Source organism: Tamandua tetradactyla, chromosome 15, assembly GCF_023851605.1.
Source record: "Tamandua tetradactyla isolate mTamTet1 chromosome 15, mTamTet1.pri, whole genome shotgun sequence".
Taxonomy (NCBI): domain Eukaryota; kingdom Metazoa; phylum Chordata; class Mammalia; order Pilosa; family Myrmecophagidae; genus Tamandua; species Tamandua tetradactyla.
This window is the reverse complement of record NC_135341.1, coordinates 52,835,586-52,853,058: the sequence shown is the minus strand read 5'-3', so window position 1 is coordinate 52,853,058 and position 17,473 is coordinate 52,835,586. Positions and strand designations below refer to the sequence as shown.

Here is a 17,473-nt window from a genome sequence, read left to right as displayed (position 1 = left end):
TGCACTGGACCCTCTGCAAATATGTACCTAATCCTGTCCATAGTATGATAAGTACATTTTCCTGTGTGCCAGGGGTGGAGGGTAATGTGGGGGTTGAAGTGTGGGGAGAGGGTGCAGAATTAGAAGCTCTTAGGTCTGCTTTTTAGATACCCTTTATTGAACATCAGACTTTGGGAATGCTCATATACCCTTGAATCTGGGAAGATAAAAGAGGTCAAGGGCCCTTCCCTTTTATAGGAAAATCCAGTAGGAAAGGAAAAGAAGTTCAGGTAAGACAAACGAGGCTTACAATTCATTGGAAAATGAGGAGTGACACTTTTTTTGGAGATGATGAATTGAGACTTTCTTGAATCCTCCTTGGACCAGCTAAGTCCCTGAGCATACATAAGAAGACAGTGAAATTAGCCTAATTTAGTGTTATTGAGTCTTTAGACCCAAACTCCAAATCAGATCTCTACCATCTAGAATAGTACAAGTGGCAAGCTGTGCTTAATGACTTCCCTCCCCAAAACTCAGCTATAGCCTTAAAGTACACTACTTAAAGGACCTAAACCTATTCCTTAGCAACAAGAGAAAAGTTGTCATACAGTTTTACCTATAACTCACTCAAGAATGTGACCCCAATGGTATTTTGAATCTTGACCAATGAGATTAGCACTCTGGAGGCAAAATAATTAGGTAACTTGGGGGAAGAAAGGGAGAATATTCTTGAATTTTACCCTTGAAGGCCGGAAGCATTCTCTGCAAATATATGTAATTTTTGAAAGCACCAGTTGTTACCAATAATAAAAGTTTTATGAGTGACGCATTTCTTTTCTCTCTCCACTCTAATAGCTGTAATCCAGAAGTTGGAGCAAGTTTTCCCCAAGGGGTAAAACTGTTAGGATCACCAAACAAGAATGTTCACTGTGAAATGCAGTGAACTCAAGCAATTTACAGCCTTCATTCTTCCTTTCCATAAATGGTACTTCATTGCTCCTCCACAGGATAGGGGGAAGTGGGTTTATTGCATTCATTTTAAGAAATATTCCTTCACCTCTTTTGTGGGCCTCCCTACAATTTCAGTTATATTTCATCTTCTTAGAAGTTTGCTAAATGTAGCTTCAAGCGGCTCACTCTGGTAGGTGTGCTTGGGCCATTATCATCCATTTTTCAATAAAGCTGTGGGCGAAAGTGTCATTGATTCTTTTTCACCAGGAGAGAATATTAGCTTTTTATCCTCATCATATTATCTCTCTGCTTGACTGATAAAACTGTCATGCTAAAGGAAAGGTCAGGACTTATTGAGTGGGTGTTCATTTAATTCATTTCTCACCCCCCCTTCCAACAAATATATTGGGAATGAAACAGAAAATTTGTGTTTATGCGATGAAAATAGAAGGGAGAGATAAATGGATGAAGCCTTCATGGATTAATGACTTCATTTTGCTGTCTAAAAATATGTGCAAGCTTTAAAGGATCTTCACTTATAACTTACAGTTTCCCCTTATTTCATTTTCTTATTCCGATAGGAGGAACTTTCAAATGAAATTTTTCTGGATAATAAGGCTTCTTTCATGGGTTAAAAATTCTTGGCTTTGGGAGGGGGAGAGAGAATGGGAGAGGACAGATGGTTGGCATGGCAGGAAAAAGATGATACCACTCTTATTATTCAGTGTATTAAATGAAGTCATAATTGGTGTGTTACTTCTAATTATATTTTATTTCCCAGGTCACATTGATTAATGCTGTGATGAGGGACTACTGATGAGAAAGATCAAAACGAAAGATTTGTTAGACCACAGGTGGGTAATTCAGAGGAAACCAAACAATAAGCATGGGTAATAAAACTAATGGGCCAGCTCCAGGTGCCTTTTCACTTCCCACTCCAATTTGGGGGATTTTATATTGCCCTATATCATTCAGATGGTCTATGAGGTTGGTAGTTTAGGATTTTTTTTTCTGTACCCTGCTTCTATTCTCTAAGTCTAGAACAGCAATCTCACCAATCTCCTGTAAGAAAGCTTGATTTTAATCAATGAGATCTAGTTCAAATCCCCAATTTTCCATTTAATAGTTATATGTCATTAGGGATAATGGTTAGCTTCTCTGCATCTGGCTTTTCTCATGAAGAGAGGGGGGCTGTGCGTGGAGATGATTATACTATAAAGTTTCGTTTTGTTTCAGAAGCCAGAAATTTAGGAGGCATCCTTGACTCCATCCTGTCATAAAGCCTTCATACCCAATTGGTCAGCATTTCCAAGTTGTATTCCCTAAATATCTTTTGAGTCTGTGAACTGCATATTTTTTTATGCCATTACCTTACACCAGGACCTTGCCATGTCTTTCTTGGATGATTAAAATAACCTTCTAGTTGGTTTCCCTTCCTCGAGTCTTCCACCCCTTTCCAATTCATTTTTCATTCATTCAAGATCTTTTCAGTTTCTCATCTGATTCGATTCCCAGCCCTGCAATGTAACTATAAAACAATTCCTCCCTAACTCCAGTAAAATATAAAGGCTTTTCAAGGCATGTAAACTTTTCCACAATCTGATTATTGCCCACAACTTTAATTTTTCCTTTATTTCTCTCTGGCAATTAACCTTGCTGAGCCAAGTATTTCATTCCTTTACATGCTTGTTCCTAGCCCTACATGTCACTCTGCAGGGAATTTCTTCACTCTGCTGCTTAATACCTATTCAATTTTTTAAAACTCAACTTAAATATATCCTCTTCTTAATTCTCCCTCCTTTTGACTCATCTTTATAATTTTAACATACCACTATTATATTTGTCACCCAATATTGAATTTGATTTGTATGTCCCCTGTTCTAGAGTATGTTACCCTATATGGCAGATTCCATATAATCTTTGTACTCTGTGTCCAGAACAGTGCCTGGCTCAGGGCATGAATGAGTTAATTAATGAACTCATAATCATTTGGTAAGACCAACTTACATAAGCCTTCAGGATCTTGGTCCACATTAGGTGCTCAATAAATCTTATTCTTCTCTTCTTCCTTCCAGTCTCTCTTTTCATCAAGTCAATGTTGTAGTAAAAATATACAAAATGTAGTGGAAAAGTCTGAAAAACATGTTTGAGAAAGGCTTGCTACAGAGAAACTGAGTAAAAGATAATTTCTATGGCAAGCAACAGCACCTAGATCCAGGGAAGCCAGCCAAAGTAAAGTGAATGATACCAAGGGAATTCATTTAGATTAACTTTTCATTGGTATGAATCTTGTTAGGAGAAAATCCTTCTCCCAACCTCTACCCCCTGTATTTTACCAAGCTCCTGGAAGTTTATTGAAAGTGACTTTCTGTTAACTGCTTTCCCTTTCTGGGATAATTTTCTCCCTTTCTTCAGCCAGCTGCCTCCAATTTGAAATATGTATTAAATTTCCTTCCTCTGAAAAATTCCCGTCTTTTCTCCCCTGAGGCTGCTATAACAAAGTAACATAATCTTGGTAGCTTAAAACAACAGAAATGTATGTTTTCATGGTTCTGGAAGCTAGAAATCCAAAATCAAGATGTCATCAGGTCCATGTTCCATCTAAAAACTTAAGGTAGAATCCTTCCTTCTAGCTTCTGGTGTTTTTCAGCAATTCTTGAATTCCTTGGTCTTTCATGTATTACTCTAACTTTTCCTTCCCCTTTCTTCAGATGGCCTTCTCCCCCTCTGTCTGTCTCTATGTCCAGATTTCCTCTTCTTATAAGTACACAAATCATGTTGGATTAAGGGTCAGCTTTACCGCAGTATGGCTTCATTTAACTTAATTCTATCTACAATGACCCTATTTCCAAATAAGGTCCCATTCTGAGATACTGAGGTTTATGACTTCAACATATCTTTTTCAGGGTGCAAAATTTAACCCCTGTCACCCCCCAAAACACCAAGACTAACCAAAACAGGGTTAGTCTTGTCTGTGCTCTCATGACCACTGTGTTTTCTACTTCCTAAACTGTCTTGTAACCATGATTATACATTCTTCTTTGCCATTTGACTGTGAGTTCCTTGAAGGCAGGGTCAATGGTTCTTTGATCACTATGTTCCAGTGCCTGTACAATGTAGGCACTCAATAAATATTTGAATGAATGAGTGAACCAATGAATACATAATTGAAAGAGGGCTTTGCTCTTTAGGCTATTGGAGACAAAAGCTCTAAGTGCCAGTAATGCTCAGCCTCACCTCTTCTCATCCAAGAAACATGGAAGATGTAAAAGGATCTATCCGAAGGGCTCAGAAATGTAAGTACACACCGAGCAACCTTGATACTCAGGCAAACATTTACACTGCCCTTTTCTTTGGGGCCTGTTGTGAGAAACCTGCAGAAATTATGGGAAAGTTAAACAGCTCTTGGTTGGCACTTAACTTTTCTCTCTTTCAAACCTGCAAGTTGTAACTATTTGTTGCCCTTATGAGGGCCAGAGTTCACCTCTCTGCTAGCCACTAATCCCCCGCACGCCCCTAATCTTGCCTTTCTGCTTGCATTTTTAGAATGCCATAACACTTAGGAAAGCTTTTCTGATTAAAAGGTTTAAAACGAGTCAAGATGGCAGGTTAAAAATAACTGAAATGCCCTTGCTGTCCCAGTTATTAAACGAATGGTATGGCAGTTAAACCTCCAGGCACTGCCTCAGGCAGACTGAGTCCAGCACCTCATCATTATCCTCTGAGAAATTCTCAGGTTGGCTGAATCTGCAACCATTAGCTAGAGTGGACCTGTCATTTAAACAAGAAAAGTCGACCAAGTCAAGTTCTTCATTACGGGGAAAATTTTTAGGGCTATAAGAAATCACGGCCTCTTTAATTTGTAAAAGAATAATAGGGGAACATTTTAGCACTTCCCTATCTGCCCTCTACTTGTGCCACTTGCAATCTAGATTAGGCACCTCTCCATGTATTCTGAAAATACATCTGTGTCCTCTATATCATACCTCTCGTTGCTATGGAAGTACCACAGAATGGTAGCTAGGAAGGCAGCCTCTGGAGTCAAACTTCCCAAGGGGGGATGCCAGTCTTGCCACTTAAGAGCTGTAGAATCTTGGGCAAGTTTCTTTACCACTCTGTACTTTGGTTTACTTTGAAAGTAGAGATGAATGTAGTCAAAACTCATGGAATTATTGTACAAAAACTAAAAGAGATCATATATATATACATACATAGATATATAGATCCTTCCAATGTGCCTAGGATGCACGTGTTAACTGTTGTAATTACTCTAATGTTGTTTTTTATATTTATATAAAAATTTATTTATATTTATAGTTATTATCACCTTTTCTTCCATTTGTATAACTGCATTTCCTATTTGAAAAGACTTAGTCTTTCAACTCTGAATTTCTAGGAGATAATTCAGGCTTTGGTCTTGGTAGAAACAGAATAAATGAATGTTTTAAGACCTAATTCAACAGCTCCATTTTAGAAGGAAGCAACCGAGGCCACAGATCAGGCATGGTTGGTATCCAAAATTACAACCCAGCTTCTCTGGTCCTGAAATGCTTCTCTAGGTATCACAAGATTACTTTGTGAAAGGAGAATAGAGGGATGACGTTAGCTTCAAACTTTGGGAATTTGCCAGTGATGGTATTTGAGAAAAGAGAACCTGTAAGTCAGACCTATGTAGCATGTTATCTAATTCTACTATATAGTCAAATTTTCCAGAGATTTCTGAGGTATCAAATTAAAATTTCTCTAATTAAATAGTTTCTTTTGGAGATTTATAATTATATAGATATATGTATACACATATATAACATGGAAAGTCAAATATCAGAATTATCAATTAATTAACACTAGATAATAAATGAAAGTGTCTGAACTGATGCATCTCATTGAATTTCTAATTCGTATCACCATTAGTACAAGTTATCAATTATTGAATATCTACTATGTGTCACATATTGTGCTAGATAATTTATATTCTTAATTTTATTTATCCCTAATAAACATTCTCATTTCATATATGGTAGACCTAAAATTGACAGAATTTATATTTCCAAGATCACGTAAATATAAAACAGCAGAGATGAGCACCATGGCTCATTTGCAGATCACTCACTGTTGCATCCAATAAAAGGCGTATGGTATAACCATGTTGGCAGTCTGTAGAGGATCTGGACTTTTGTACACCAAAAGAAATAATATTGGCAATAATCATAATAATCAGATGCAATCAAATGAGATTCAGTTGTCATGTTAGATTACTCATTTTTCAAATGGACTTTTGGGATTTTGCTTCTAGAAAAGAGAGAATAACAGGGACTCCACCACTATCCCACCTGAAGCAATCAAAAGAGAAAATATTTATATGTTTTCAAGACACTGAACATTAGGCAATGGAAGACAATGAATTGTGAAAGTCAGGGTTGAATCTATTAACAAACTAGGAAAAGAAGAGAACTTCCTGAAGTTGATAACAGGCATTTATGGAAAAATGTACAGCAAACATAATATTTAATGATGAAGGAGTGAATTGTTTCCCCCTAAGATCAGAAATAACACAAGACTGTCTTCTCTTGACACTTATATTCAACATTGTACTGAAAGTTTTAGCAAGTGCAATAGGACAAGAAAAAGGAATAAAAGATATTCAAATGGAAAAATAAGAACAAAACTATTTTATTTGTATATAATATGATCTCTATGTAGAAAATCCAGTGGAATCTTCAGAATAGCTGCTAGAACTCATAAGTTAGTCAGATTACAAGATTCAAGATAAATTTAAAGACTTAATTGTATTTTTAGACACTAGCATTGAATACTCAGAAATTGAAATAAAAGAACAATACCATTTGCAGCAGCATAAAAAATATGAAATACTTAAGGATTAGTCTGACAAAAGATGTGGCATATTAGTGTGACAAAAGACATACACCGAAAACTACAAAACATTGCTGAAAATAAAATAGAAGGCCTAAAAAAAATGGAGATCTGTATCATGCTCATGGAATTGAAAACATATGTTGTTAAGGTGTTTATTTTCCCCAAATTGATCCTAGATTCAGGACAATCTAGTAAAAACCCCAGCAGGCTCTTTTCTTTGTTTGGTAGAAAGTAACTAACCAATTCTAAAGCTTTTATGGAAAGCAAATGGCTTAGTATAACTGAAACCACTTGGAAAACATAATACAGAATTGGATGACAAACACTACCATATCTCAAGATTTATATTAAAGATATAGGAATCAAGACAGAGTGAAATGTGCATCAAGGAGGGCAAATTAATCAATGAAAAAGTATAGAGAGTACAGAAATACATCCACAAATATGTGGACAACAGATTTTAGGCAAAGATGTAAAGAAAATTTAGTGGATAATGGATTGTTTTCTTTTCAACAAATGTTGCTGAAGCAACTGGATATCCATAGCAAAAAAAAATGAATTTCTATCCATACCCTGCAACATGTGCAAAAATTAACTCAAAATGAATCAAAAGCCAAAATAGTAAACCTATAAATTCAAAACTTTGAGAAGAAAATATAGGAGAAAATCTGGGAAACCTTGACTTAGGCAAATATTTGTTAGCAACACCAAAAAAAAACTATCCACAAGTGAAAATCTTTACCAATTTAGCAGATAACATTAAATAGGAATACTGTTTGTAAAATACTGCTATGAGAATAGAAGGAAAAGTCACAGACATGGAGAAAATGTATGCACTGCATAAATTTCATTATGGACTTGTATTCAGATTTCATAAAAAATTTTTCAAAAGTCAGTAATATGAACATAACCCATAAAAAATGAGCAAAAGATTTGAATAGACTTTTCTCTCCAAAAACAAACTGATATCAGATAATATGAAAAGATATTCAACATATTTATCCATATAGTAAATAACAAACTAAAATCACAATTAGATCCCACTACACAGCTGCTAGAATAACTAAAATACAGAGAGATTGATCATACCAGGTATTGGTGAGGATGTAGAGGAATTGGCACTTCCATGTACTGCTGAAGGGAATGCAAGTAAAATGGTCCAACCATTTTGGAAAACAGCTTAATCATTTCTTAAAAGGTTAAACATACACCTTCCATATAATCCAGCAATCTCACTCTTAGGTATTTAAATAAAAGGAAAAAAAAATTAATGCCATTTAAAAGACATGTATGGGAATGTTCACAGCAGCTTTATTTGTAATGGCCTAACCCCCATGTCCATCAACAGACGAATGGATAAACGAACTCTTGTATATCCTGTCAATAGAATACTCCTCAACAATAACCAAGTGAACTTTTAATATATACAATAGCATAGATGAATCTGAAAATAATTATGCTGAGTGAAAGAAACCAGAAAACAAAAAAGTACGTATTGTATGATTCCATATTAAAATCTAGAAAATGCAAACAACTCTATAGTGGCAGAAAGGAAATAATGACTGCTGAGCAGGTAAGGGGTGGGCCATAAAAGCGTGTGAGTAGGATTGCAAAGAGGCACAAGGAAACTTGTGGGGATTATAAATATGTCACTGTTATGATTGTGTTAAGCATTTATGGTTGTATACATGTATCAAAATTTATCAAATCATATACTTTAAATAAAATGCATTCATTTCATTGTATATCAATTGTATCCTAAAAAACTGTCTAAAACAGCATTTGATTCTTAGCCATATGTCTGTGGAGACAGTCTTGAGCACTACTCAAAAACAAACTTGCTGTACCATAGGCTGTTCAGGCACAGGAGTGTTTGGCAGAAAGGTTTCATATAGTGATGAAGAGCTAGGATACTAAGTTCCCCTGCTCTAATTGCATGACTTAGTTTGGTTGCTTTTTTCTCCCTTATTTGCAACTTTTTACCTGGGATAGGAGTATTTCTGGTTGCTGGCTCAAGAATGGTTTTCTAGGGCCTGCAGGTGATCCAAGAAGTAGTGAGCTCAGGAGATTCTGTCCAAACATGCACTCCTTTTTATCCTGGAGATCCTTGGTTCCCTTAGGGAGTGAAACACAAATTTGACTGCAGTCAGGGGATGGACTGTTGGGGGAGTCTGTGACTCTTAAATACACATACACAACACAGTTTTCCTTCTTCCAGGATTGTGACCTGACTTCAAATGCCTAGAAACTTTCATTCTATAGCCACCAAAGCTAGAGAAACATAGCCTTGTTTTCACACATAGAAAGAAAGGTCACTTTGAAGTGATTTCCAACATTTTCCATCTCTGAGATGGCCACCCCTTGAACTTTTCAGTGGTATTGAGGCTTGGGGGTGGGGGGTCCAGTAAAGACACCAGTGTTGTAGACCTGAGAACACAGTTAATTGAGAAATGTAGGGGATTCAGTGAGCTTGAGATCAGAAATGACATTTTATCACGTCCACAGAGGATGATATGATTTAGTTCTAGTGGGATGGTTTTAACTGAGATGGAACTAAGCACCTTGGTATAAGCTAAAAATCACTGTGGACTTTTTGTATTCATGTTAGAACCCCTCTTCATAGTGATGTGATACAACTACAACTAACAAATTCAACTTCCAGCAGGCTTTACTTCAGTGTTCTTGGGAATATAGAATTGGGAGTTCATAGCATGCCATACAAGAAAACCTCTGCATATCTTTCTTGTCCACTCTCGTCCCAGAGTTCTGCAATTTAAAGCAGCTGTTCAACTCTTTTCATGAACTCTCCATCTTTTTTCTCTTCCTCTGCCTCTTGCCCTATTCCTACCTGTTTCTCTTGTCACCTTTATATGATTCCCTTAAAAAACTCCATGGCTGTTCTTTGTTCAACAACTGTATAGGTCTACCATCTACCCTACTCCTTCATCCCTAGAAAAACAGAAAAATTGAAGTATGCAAACACTTAATCTCCAATATTCCCCCTCCAATTTCTTGACAGTAATGAATGTGCCTGTCTCAAGGAGCCTCGCCTGGCCACTTTCAAAATTTGCAAATCCCCAAACCCTGACATGCACTTTTCCCACTCCCCAATCTAATTTTCTTCTTAGTGCATACCATCTTTCTCCCCACAACTAGAAATGTAATCTTCAAGAAGGCAGGGATTTTTGTCTGTTTGTTTCATTGCTGGGTCTCCAAAGTCTGGAACTGAACCTAGCTGAACTGAACATCATAAATATTCAGTAAATATTTGTGGAATTAATGAACACAATTCTTGCTGGGAGGCATTCTCTTTGGTTATTTTGCCTTCAAAGGAAATCACTCTGGATGCCAGTGACCCCCATAATTCTCTAGGTGGGACCACACACTTTGCTTTCTTCAGCTATCTTATGACTTCTGTTTGCTTTTGAGAGTGATGGCCAACAGCAGAAAGATAGTCTTGATTATTTTGAGATCTGACATCATTGTCCCAGTAAAACATGATCAGCCTCCTCTTGAAGGTTGCACATCCTGCAAGGGACAATGAACCAGACTCAATGAGATTCTTGGCTCTATGGAAACCTGAAGATTTAGCATCAGGAATCACAACTCAGAACTAGAAGTAAGACTGAATGTTATTTGAGAGATTACCTATCTGTGTTTAAAATTTGACTCTGCCACTTGCGTACTATAACTCATTTGACCAAATCTCTAACCATTTTGAACTTTAATTTTTCATCTTTAAAATATGTATCGGACTTCCTGGAAGATGGCGGCTTAGTAAGACGCGTGGATCTTAGTTTCTTCTCCAGGTCAGCTACTAGGGGAGTAGAAACGATACAGAAAGCGCCCAAAGCCACAACAGAGATAAAAAAGACAGCGTACCCCATCCTGGAATGGCTGGCTGGCTGAGAGAAGCAGCTCGGGTGAGATCGCCGAGGCGCGCGGGCCTTACCGGGCGGGGCGGGAAGCGGCCGGAGTTACTCCCTTCCCCCTTCCCGGGCCGGCTGGGAGAATTGGAGAGGCGGTCCCCTGAAACCAAGGCGGCTGGCGCCCACACCACACGCAGCACCCCGGACCAACTGAGAGAATTGGATCGGAAATCCCCAGCCCGCGGAGAACGGTGACGGGTGGGGGAGGCCCCGTCCAAACCCGTGACTCCCGGGGAACGTGCACTCTCCCAGGCGGGCCGCTGCCGCTGGCGCCCTCCCGCCAGGCTTGTCGCCCCGGGCCGACTAGGAAATTCGGACGGGCTCTTTCCCGGGCTGCGGCGACCAGCAACCCTCCCTGCGTTCGGACCCCGGGCCGGCTCAAGCCGCTTCGGCTAGCGAACCCCCCGGACAGCAAGAGTTTTCCAAAGTTTAAGGTCCCACAGCACCTTTTACTGGTGGGACCCACAGACAAACGTGTGCCACGAGCGCCACCTACTGGGCAGGATAAGAAAAACAGAACCCAGAGATTTCACAGAAAAATCTTCCAAACTTTTGGATCCAATACCCAGGGAAATCTGTCTAAATGCGCAGACGCCAACAGAAGATAACGGATCACGCTCAAATAATCAAAAATATGGCCCAGTCAAAGGAACAAACCAATAGTTCAAATGAGATACAGGAGCTGAGACAACTAATGCTAAATATACGAACAGAAATGGAAAACCTCTTCAAAAACGAAATCGATAAATTGTGGGAGGACATGAAGAAGACATGGGCTGAACATAAAGAAGAAATAGAAAAACTGAAAAAACAAATCACAGAACTTATGGAAGTGAAGGACAAAGTAGAAAAGATAGAAAAAACAATGGATACCTACAATGATAGATTCAAAGAGACAGAAGATAGAATTAGTGATTTGGAGGATGAAACATCTGAATTCCAAAAACAAACAGAAACTATCGGGAAAAGAATGGAAACATTTGAACAGGGTATCAGGGAACTCAAGGACAATATGAACCGCACAAATATACGTGTTGTGGGTGTCCCAGAAGGAGAAGAGAAGGGAAAAGGAGGAGAAAAACTAATGGAAGAAATTTTCACTGAAAATTTCCCAACTCTTATGAAAGACCTAAAATTACAGATCCAAGAAGTGCAGCGCACCCCAAAGAGATTAGACCCAAATAGGCGTTCTCCAAGACACTTACTAGTTAGAATGTCAGAGGTCAAAGAGAAAGAGAAGATCTTGAAAGCAGCAAGAGAAAAACAATCCATCACATACAAGGGAAACCCAATAAGACTATGCGTAGATTTCTCAGCAGAAACCATGGAGGCTAGAAGACAGTGGGATGATATATTTAAATTACTAAAAGAGAAAAACTGCCAACCAAGACTCCTATATCCAGCAAAATTGTCCTTCAAAAATGAGGGAGAAATTAAAACATTCTCAGACAAAAAGTCACTGAGAGAATTTGTGACCAAGAGACCAGCTCTGCAAGAAATACTAAAGGGAGCACTAGAGTCAGAACCGAAAAGACAGAAGAGAGAGGTATGGAGAAGAGTGTAGAAAGAAGGAAAGTCAGATGTGATATATATAATACAAAAGGCAAAATGGCAGAGGAAAATATTATCCAAACAGTAATAACACTAAATGTTAATGGACTGAATTCCCCAATCAAAAGACATAGATTGGCAGAATGGATTAAAAAACAGGATCCTTCTATATGCTGTCTACAGGAATCACATCTTAGACCCAAAGATAAACATAGGTTGAAAGTGAAAGGTTGGGAAAAGATATTTCATGCAAATAACAACCAGAAAATAGCAGGAGTGGCTATACTAATATCCAACAAGTTAGACTTCAAATGTAAAACAGTTAAAAGAGACAAAGAAGGACACTATATACTAATAAAAGGAACAGTTAAACAAGAAGACATAACAATCATAAATATTTATGCACCAAACCAGAATGCGCCAAAATACGTGAGGAATACACTGCAAACAATGAAAAGGGAAATAGACACAAATACCATAATAGTTGGAGACTTCAATTCCCCACTCTCATCAATGGACAGAACATCTAGACAGAGGATCAATAAAGAAATAGAGAATCTGAATATTACTATAAAGGAGCTAGACTTAACAGACATTTATAGGACATTACATCCCACAACAGCAGGATACACCTTTTTCTCAAGTGCTCATGGATCATTCTCAAAGATAGACCATATGCTGGGTCACAAAGCAAGTCTTAACAAATTTAAAAGATTGAAATCATACACAACACTTTCTCGGATCATAAAGGAAAGAAGTTGGAAATCAGTAATAGGTGGAATGCCAGAAAATTCACAAATACGTGGAGGCTCAACAACACACTCTTAAACAACGAGTGGGTCAAAGAAGAAATTGCAAGAGAAATTAGTAAATACCTCGAGGCAAATGAAAATGAAAACACAACATATCAAAACTTATGGGATGCAGCAAAGGCAGTGCTAAGAGGGAAATTTATTGCCCTAAATGCCTATATGAGAAAAGAAGAAAAGGCAAAAATGCAGGAATTAACTGTTCAATTGGAAGAACTGGAGAAAGAACAGCAAACTAATCCCAAAGCAAGCAAAAGGAAAGAAATAACAAAGATCAGAGCAGAAATAAATGAAATTGAAAATATGAAAACAGTAGAGAAAATCAATAAGACCAGAAGTTGGTTCTATGAGAAAATCAATAAGATTGATGGGCCCCTATCAAGATTGACAAAAAGAAGAAGAGAGAGGATGCAAATAAATAAAATCAGAAATGAAAGAGGAGACATAACTACTGACCTCACAGAAATAAAGGAGGTAATAACAGGATACTATGAACAACTTTATGCTAATAAATACAACAATTTAGAGGAAATGGACGGGTTCCTGGAAAGACATGAACAACCAACTTTGACTCAAGAAGACATAGATGACCTCAACAAACCAATCACAAGTAAAGAAATTGAATTAGTCATTCAAAAGCTTCCTAAAAAGAAAAGTCCAGGACCAGATGGCTTCACATGTGAATTCTACCAAACGTTCCAGAAAGAATTAGTACCAATTCTCCTCAAACTCTTCAAAAAAATCGAAGTGGAGGGAAAACTGCCTAATTCATTCTATGAAGCCAACATCACCCTCATACCAAAACCAGGCAAAGATATTACAAAAAAAGAAAACTACAGACCAATCTCTCTAATGAATACAGATGCAAAAATCCTCAATAAAATTCTAGCAAATCATATCCAACAACACATTAAAAGAATTATACATCATGACCAAGTAGGATTCATCCCAGGTATGCAAGGATGGTTCAACATAAGAAAATCAATTAATGTAATACACCATATCAACAAATCAAAGCAGAAAAATCACATGATCATCTCAATTGATGCAGAGAAGGCATCCGACAAGATTCAACATCCTTTCCTGTTGAAAACACTTCAAAAGATAGGAATACAAGGGAACTTCCTTAAAATGATAGAGGGAATATATGAAAAACCCACAGCTAATATCATCCTCAATGGGGAAAAATTGAAAACTTTCCCCCTAAGATCAGGAACAAGACAAGGATGTCCACCATCACCACTGTTATTCAACATTGTGTTGGAGGTTCTAGCCAGAGCAATTAGACAAGAAAAAGAAATACAAGGCATCAAAATTGGAAAGGAAGAAGTAAAACTATCACTGTTTGCAGACGATATGATACTATACGTCGAAAACCCGGAAAAATCCACAACAAAACTACTAGAGCTAATAAATGAGTACAGCAAAGTAGCAGGTTACAAGATCAACATTCAAAAATCTGTAGCATTTCTATACACTAGTAATGAACAAGCTGAGGGGGAAATCAAGAAACGAATCCCATTTACAATTGCAACTAAAATAAAATACCTAGGAATAAATTTAACTAAAGAGACAAAAAACCTATATAAAGAAAACTACAAAAAACTGCTAAAAGAAATCACAGAAAACCTAAATAGATGGAAGGGCATACCGTGTTCATGGATTGGAAGACTAAATATAGTTAAGATGTCAATCCTACCTAAATTGATTTACAGATTCAATGCAATACCAATCAAAATCCCAACAACTTATTTTTCAGAAATAGAAAAACCAATAAGCAAATTTATCTGGAAGGGCAGGGTGCCCCGAATTGCTAAAAACATCTTGAGGAAAAAAAACGAAGCTGGAGGTCTCGCGCTGCCTGACTTTAAGGCATATTATGAAGCCACAGTGGTCAAAACAGCATGGTATTGGCATAAAGATAGATATATCGACCAATGGAATCAAATAGAGTGCTCAGATATAGACCCTCTCATCTATGGACATTTGATCTTTGATAAGGCAGTCAAGCCAACTCACCTGGGACAGAGCAGTCTCTTCAATAAATGGTGCCTAGAGAACTGGATATCCATGTGCAAAAGAATGAAAGAAGACCCATCTCTCACACCCTATACAAAAGTTAACTCAAAATGGATCAAAGATCTAAACATTAGGTCTAAGACCATAAAACAGTTAGAGGAAAATGTTGGGAGATATCTTATGAATCTTACAATTGGAGGCGGTTTTATGGACCTTACACCTAAAGCAAGAGCACTGAAGAAGGAAATAAATAAATGGGAACTCCTCAAAATTAAACACTTTTGTGCATCAAAGAACTTCATCAAGAAAGTAGAAAGACAGTCTACACAATGGGAGACAATATTTGGAAATGATATATCAGATAAAGGTCTAGTATCCAGAATTTATAAAGAGATTGTTCATCTCAACAACAAAAAGACAGCCAACCCAATTACAAAATGGGAAAAAGACTTGAACAGACACCTATCAGAAGAGGAAATACAAATGGCCAAAAGGCACATGAAGAGATGCTCAATGTCCCTGGCCATTAGAGAAATGCAAATCAAAACCACAATGAGATATCATCTCACACCCACCAGAATGGCCATTATCAACAAAACAGAAAATGACAAGTGCTGGAGAGGATGCGGAGAAAGAGGCACACTTATCCACTGTTGGTGGGAATGTCAAATGGTGCAACCACTGTGGAAGGCAGTTTGGCGGTTCCTCAAAAAGCTGAATATAGAATTGCCATACGACCCAGCAATACCATTGCTGGAAATATACTCAAAGGACTTAAGGGCAAAGACACAAACGGACATTTGCACACCAATGTTTATAGCAGCGTTATTTACAATTGCAAAGAGATGGAAACAGCCGAAATCTCCATCAACAGAAGAGTGGCTAAACAAACTGTGGTATATACATACGATGGAATACTATGCAGCTTTAAGACAGGATAAACTTATGAAGCATGTAATAACATGGATGGACCTAGAGAACATTATGCTGAGTGAGTCTAGCCAAAAACTAAAGGACAAATACTGTATGGTCCCACTGATGTGAACAGACATTCAAGAATAAATTTGTAATATGTCCTTGATAACAGAGTCCAGCAGGAGGTAGAAACAGGGTAAGATAATGGCCAATTGGAGTTGAAGGGATACAGACGGTGTAACAGGACTAGATACAAAAACTCAAAAATGGACAGCACAATAATACCTAATTGTAAAGAAATCATGTTAAAACACTGAATGAAGCTGCATCTGAGCTATAGGTTTTTGTTTTGTTTTGTTTTGTTTTGATTTTACTATTGTTACTTTTATTTTTTTCTCTATAATAACATTCTATATCTTTTTCGGTTATGTTGCTAGTTCTTCTAAACCAATGCATATGTACTAAGAAATGATGATCATGCATCTATGTGATGATGTTAAGAGTTAATGATTGCATATGTAGAATGGTATGATCTCTAAATGTTGGGTTAATTTCTTTTTTTCCATTAATTAAAAAAAAAAAAAAGAGAAGGGGTAATTGGAGCTGAAGGGATACAGACTGTACAACGGGACTGGATATAAAAACTCAGAAATGGACAGCACAATACTACCCAATTGTAATGCAATTATGTTAAAACACTGAATGAAGCTGCATGTGAGGTATAGGTTTTTTGTTTTTGTTTTTGTTTTTTTTTTTCTTTTTCTTTCTATTATTGTTTTAATTCTTATTCTGTTGTCTTTTTATTTCTTTTTCTAAATCGATGCAAATGTACTAAGAAATGATGAATATGCAACTATGTGATGTTATTAAGAATTACTGATTGTACATGTAGAATGGAATGATTTCTAATTGTTTTGTTAATTCTTTTTTTAATTAATAAAAAAATGCAAAAAAAAATATGTATCAATCATGTTGCACAGAGATGTCATGAAAGTTAAGTTAGATAACGTATGTAAATACCATCTCAAGACAGAGCACATGGTAGGAATTCAATCGGTTGTCCAAATGCACAAATAAATGTGAAAGAAGAAAGAGACCTGCATGTTAAGTATGTGGAAGTTACAGAGGGGAGGGGAATTAGGACATGATATAAAAAGTAATGTTGTGACAATTAGAAGTTTGCAGAAATGGAACTGGTTCTCTTTTAATGTAGTGAGGGACCTCTGTAGAGAAGCTGGATGAACATGTATCTGGAAAAGTAAAGGGGCAAGATGTGTACTGGATATTGGTGACACTTTTGTGCTGTCCAGGTCCTCTGAGAAACAGGTGCCAAGACGGGTTTAAGCATGTAAGAAATTTATTAGGGAAATGCCTGTGAAATGTATGTCTGATCTTGCATTGAGGAAAGAGGGAAGGAAAAAATAAAAGAAGGAATGAAGAGAGGTA

At 37.2% G+C, this 17,473-nt stretch overlaps 1 long non-coding RNA gene across 1 annotated transcript in view; it reads left to right on the top strand.

The window, feature by feature from the left end:
- The first annotated feature begins 1,713 nt into the window (after nt 1-1,713).
- Nucleotides 1,714-17,473, top strand: part of LOC143657981 (uncharacterized) — a 130,668-nt gene continuing 114,908 nt past the window's right edge. Inside the window, exons 1-2 of the long non-coding RNA XR_013163045.1 lie at nt 1,714-1,784; nt 4,122-4,226. This is a non-coding gene — a long non-coding RNA (uncharacterized LOC143657981). The remainder of the gene's footprint in view (nt 1,785-4,121; nt 4,227-17,473) is intronic.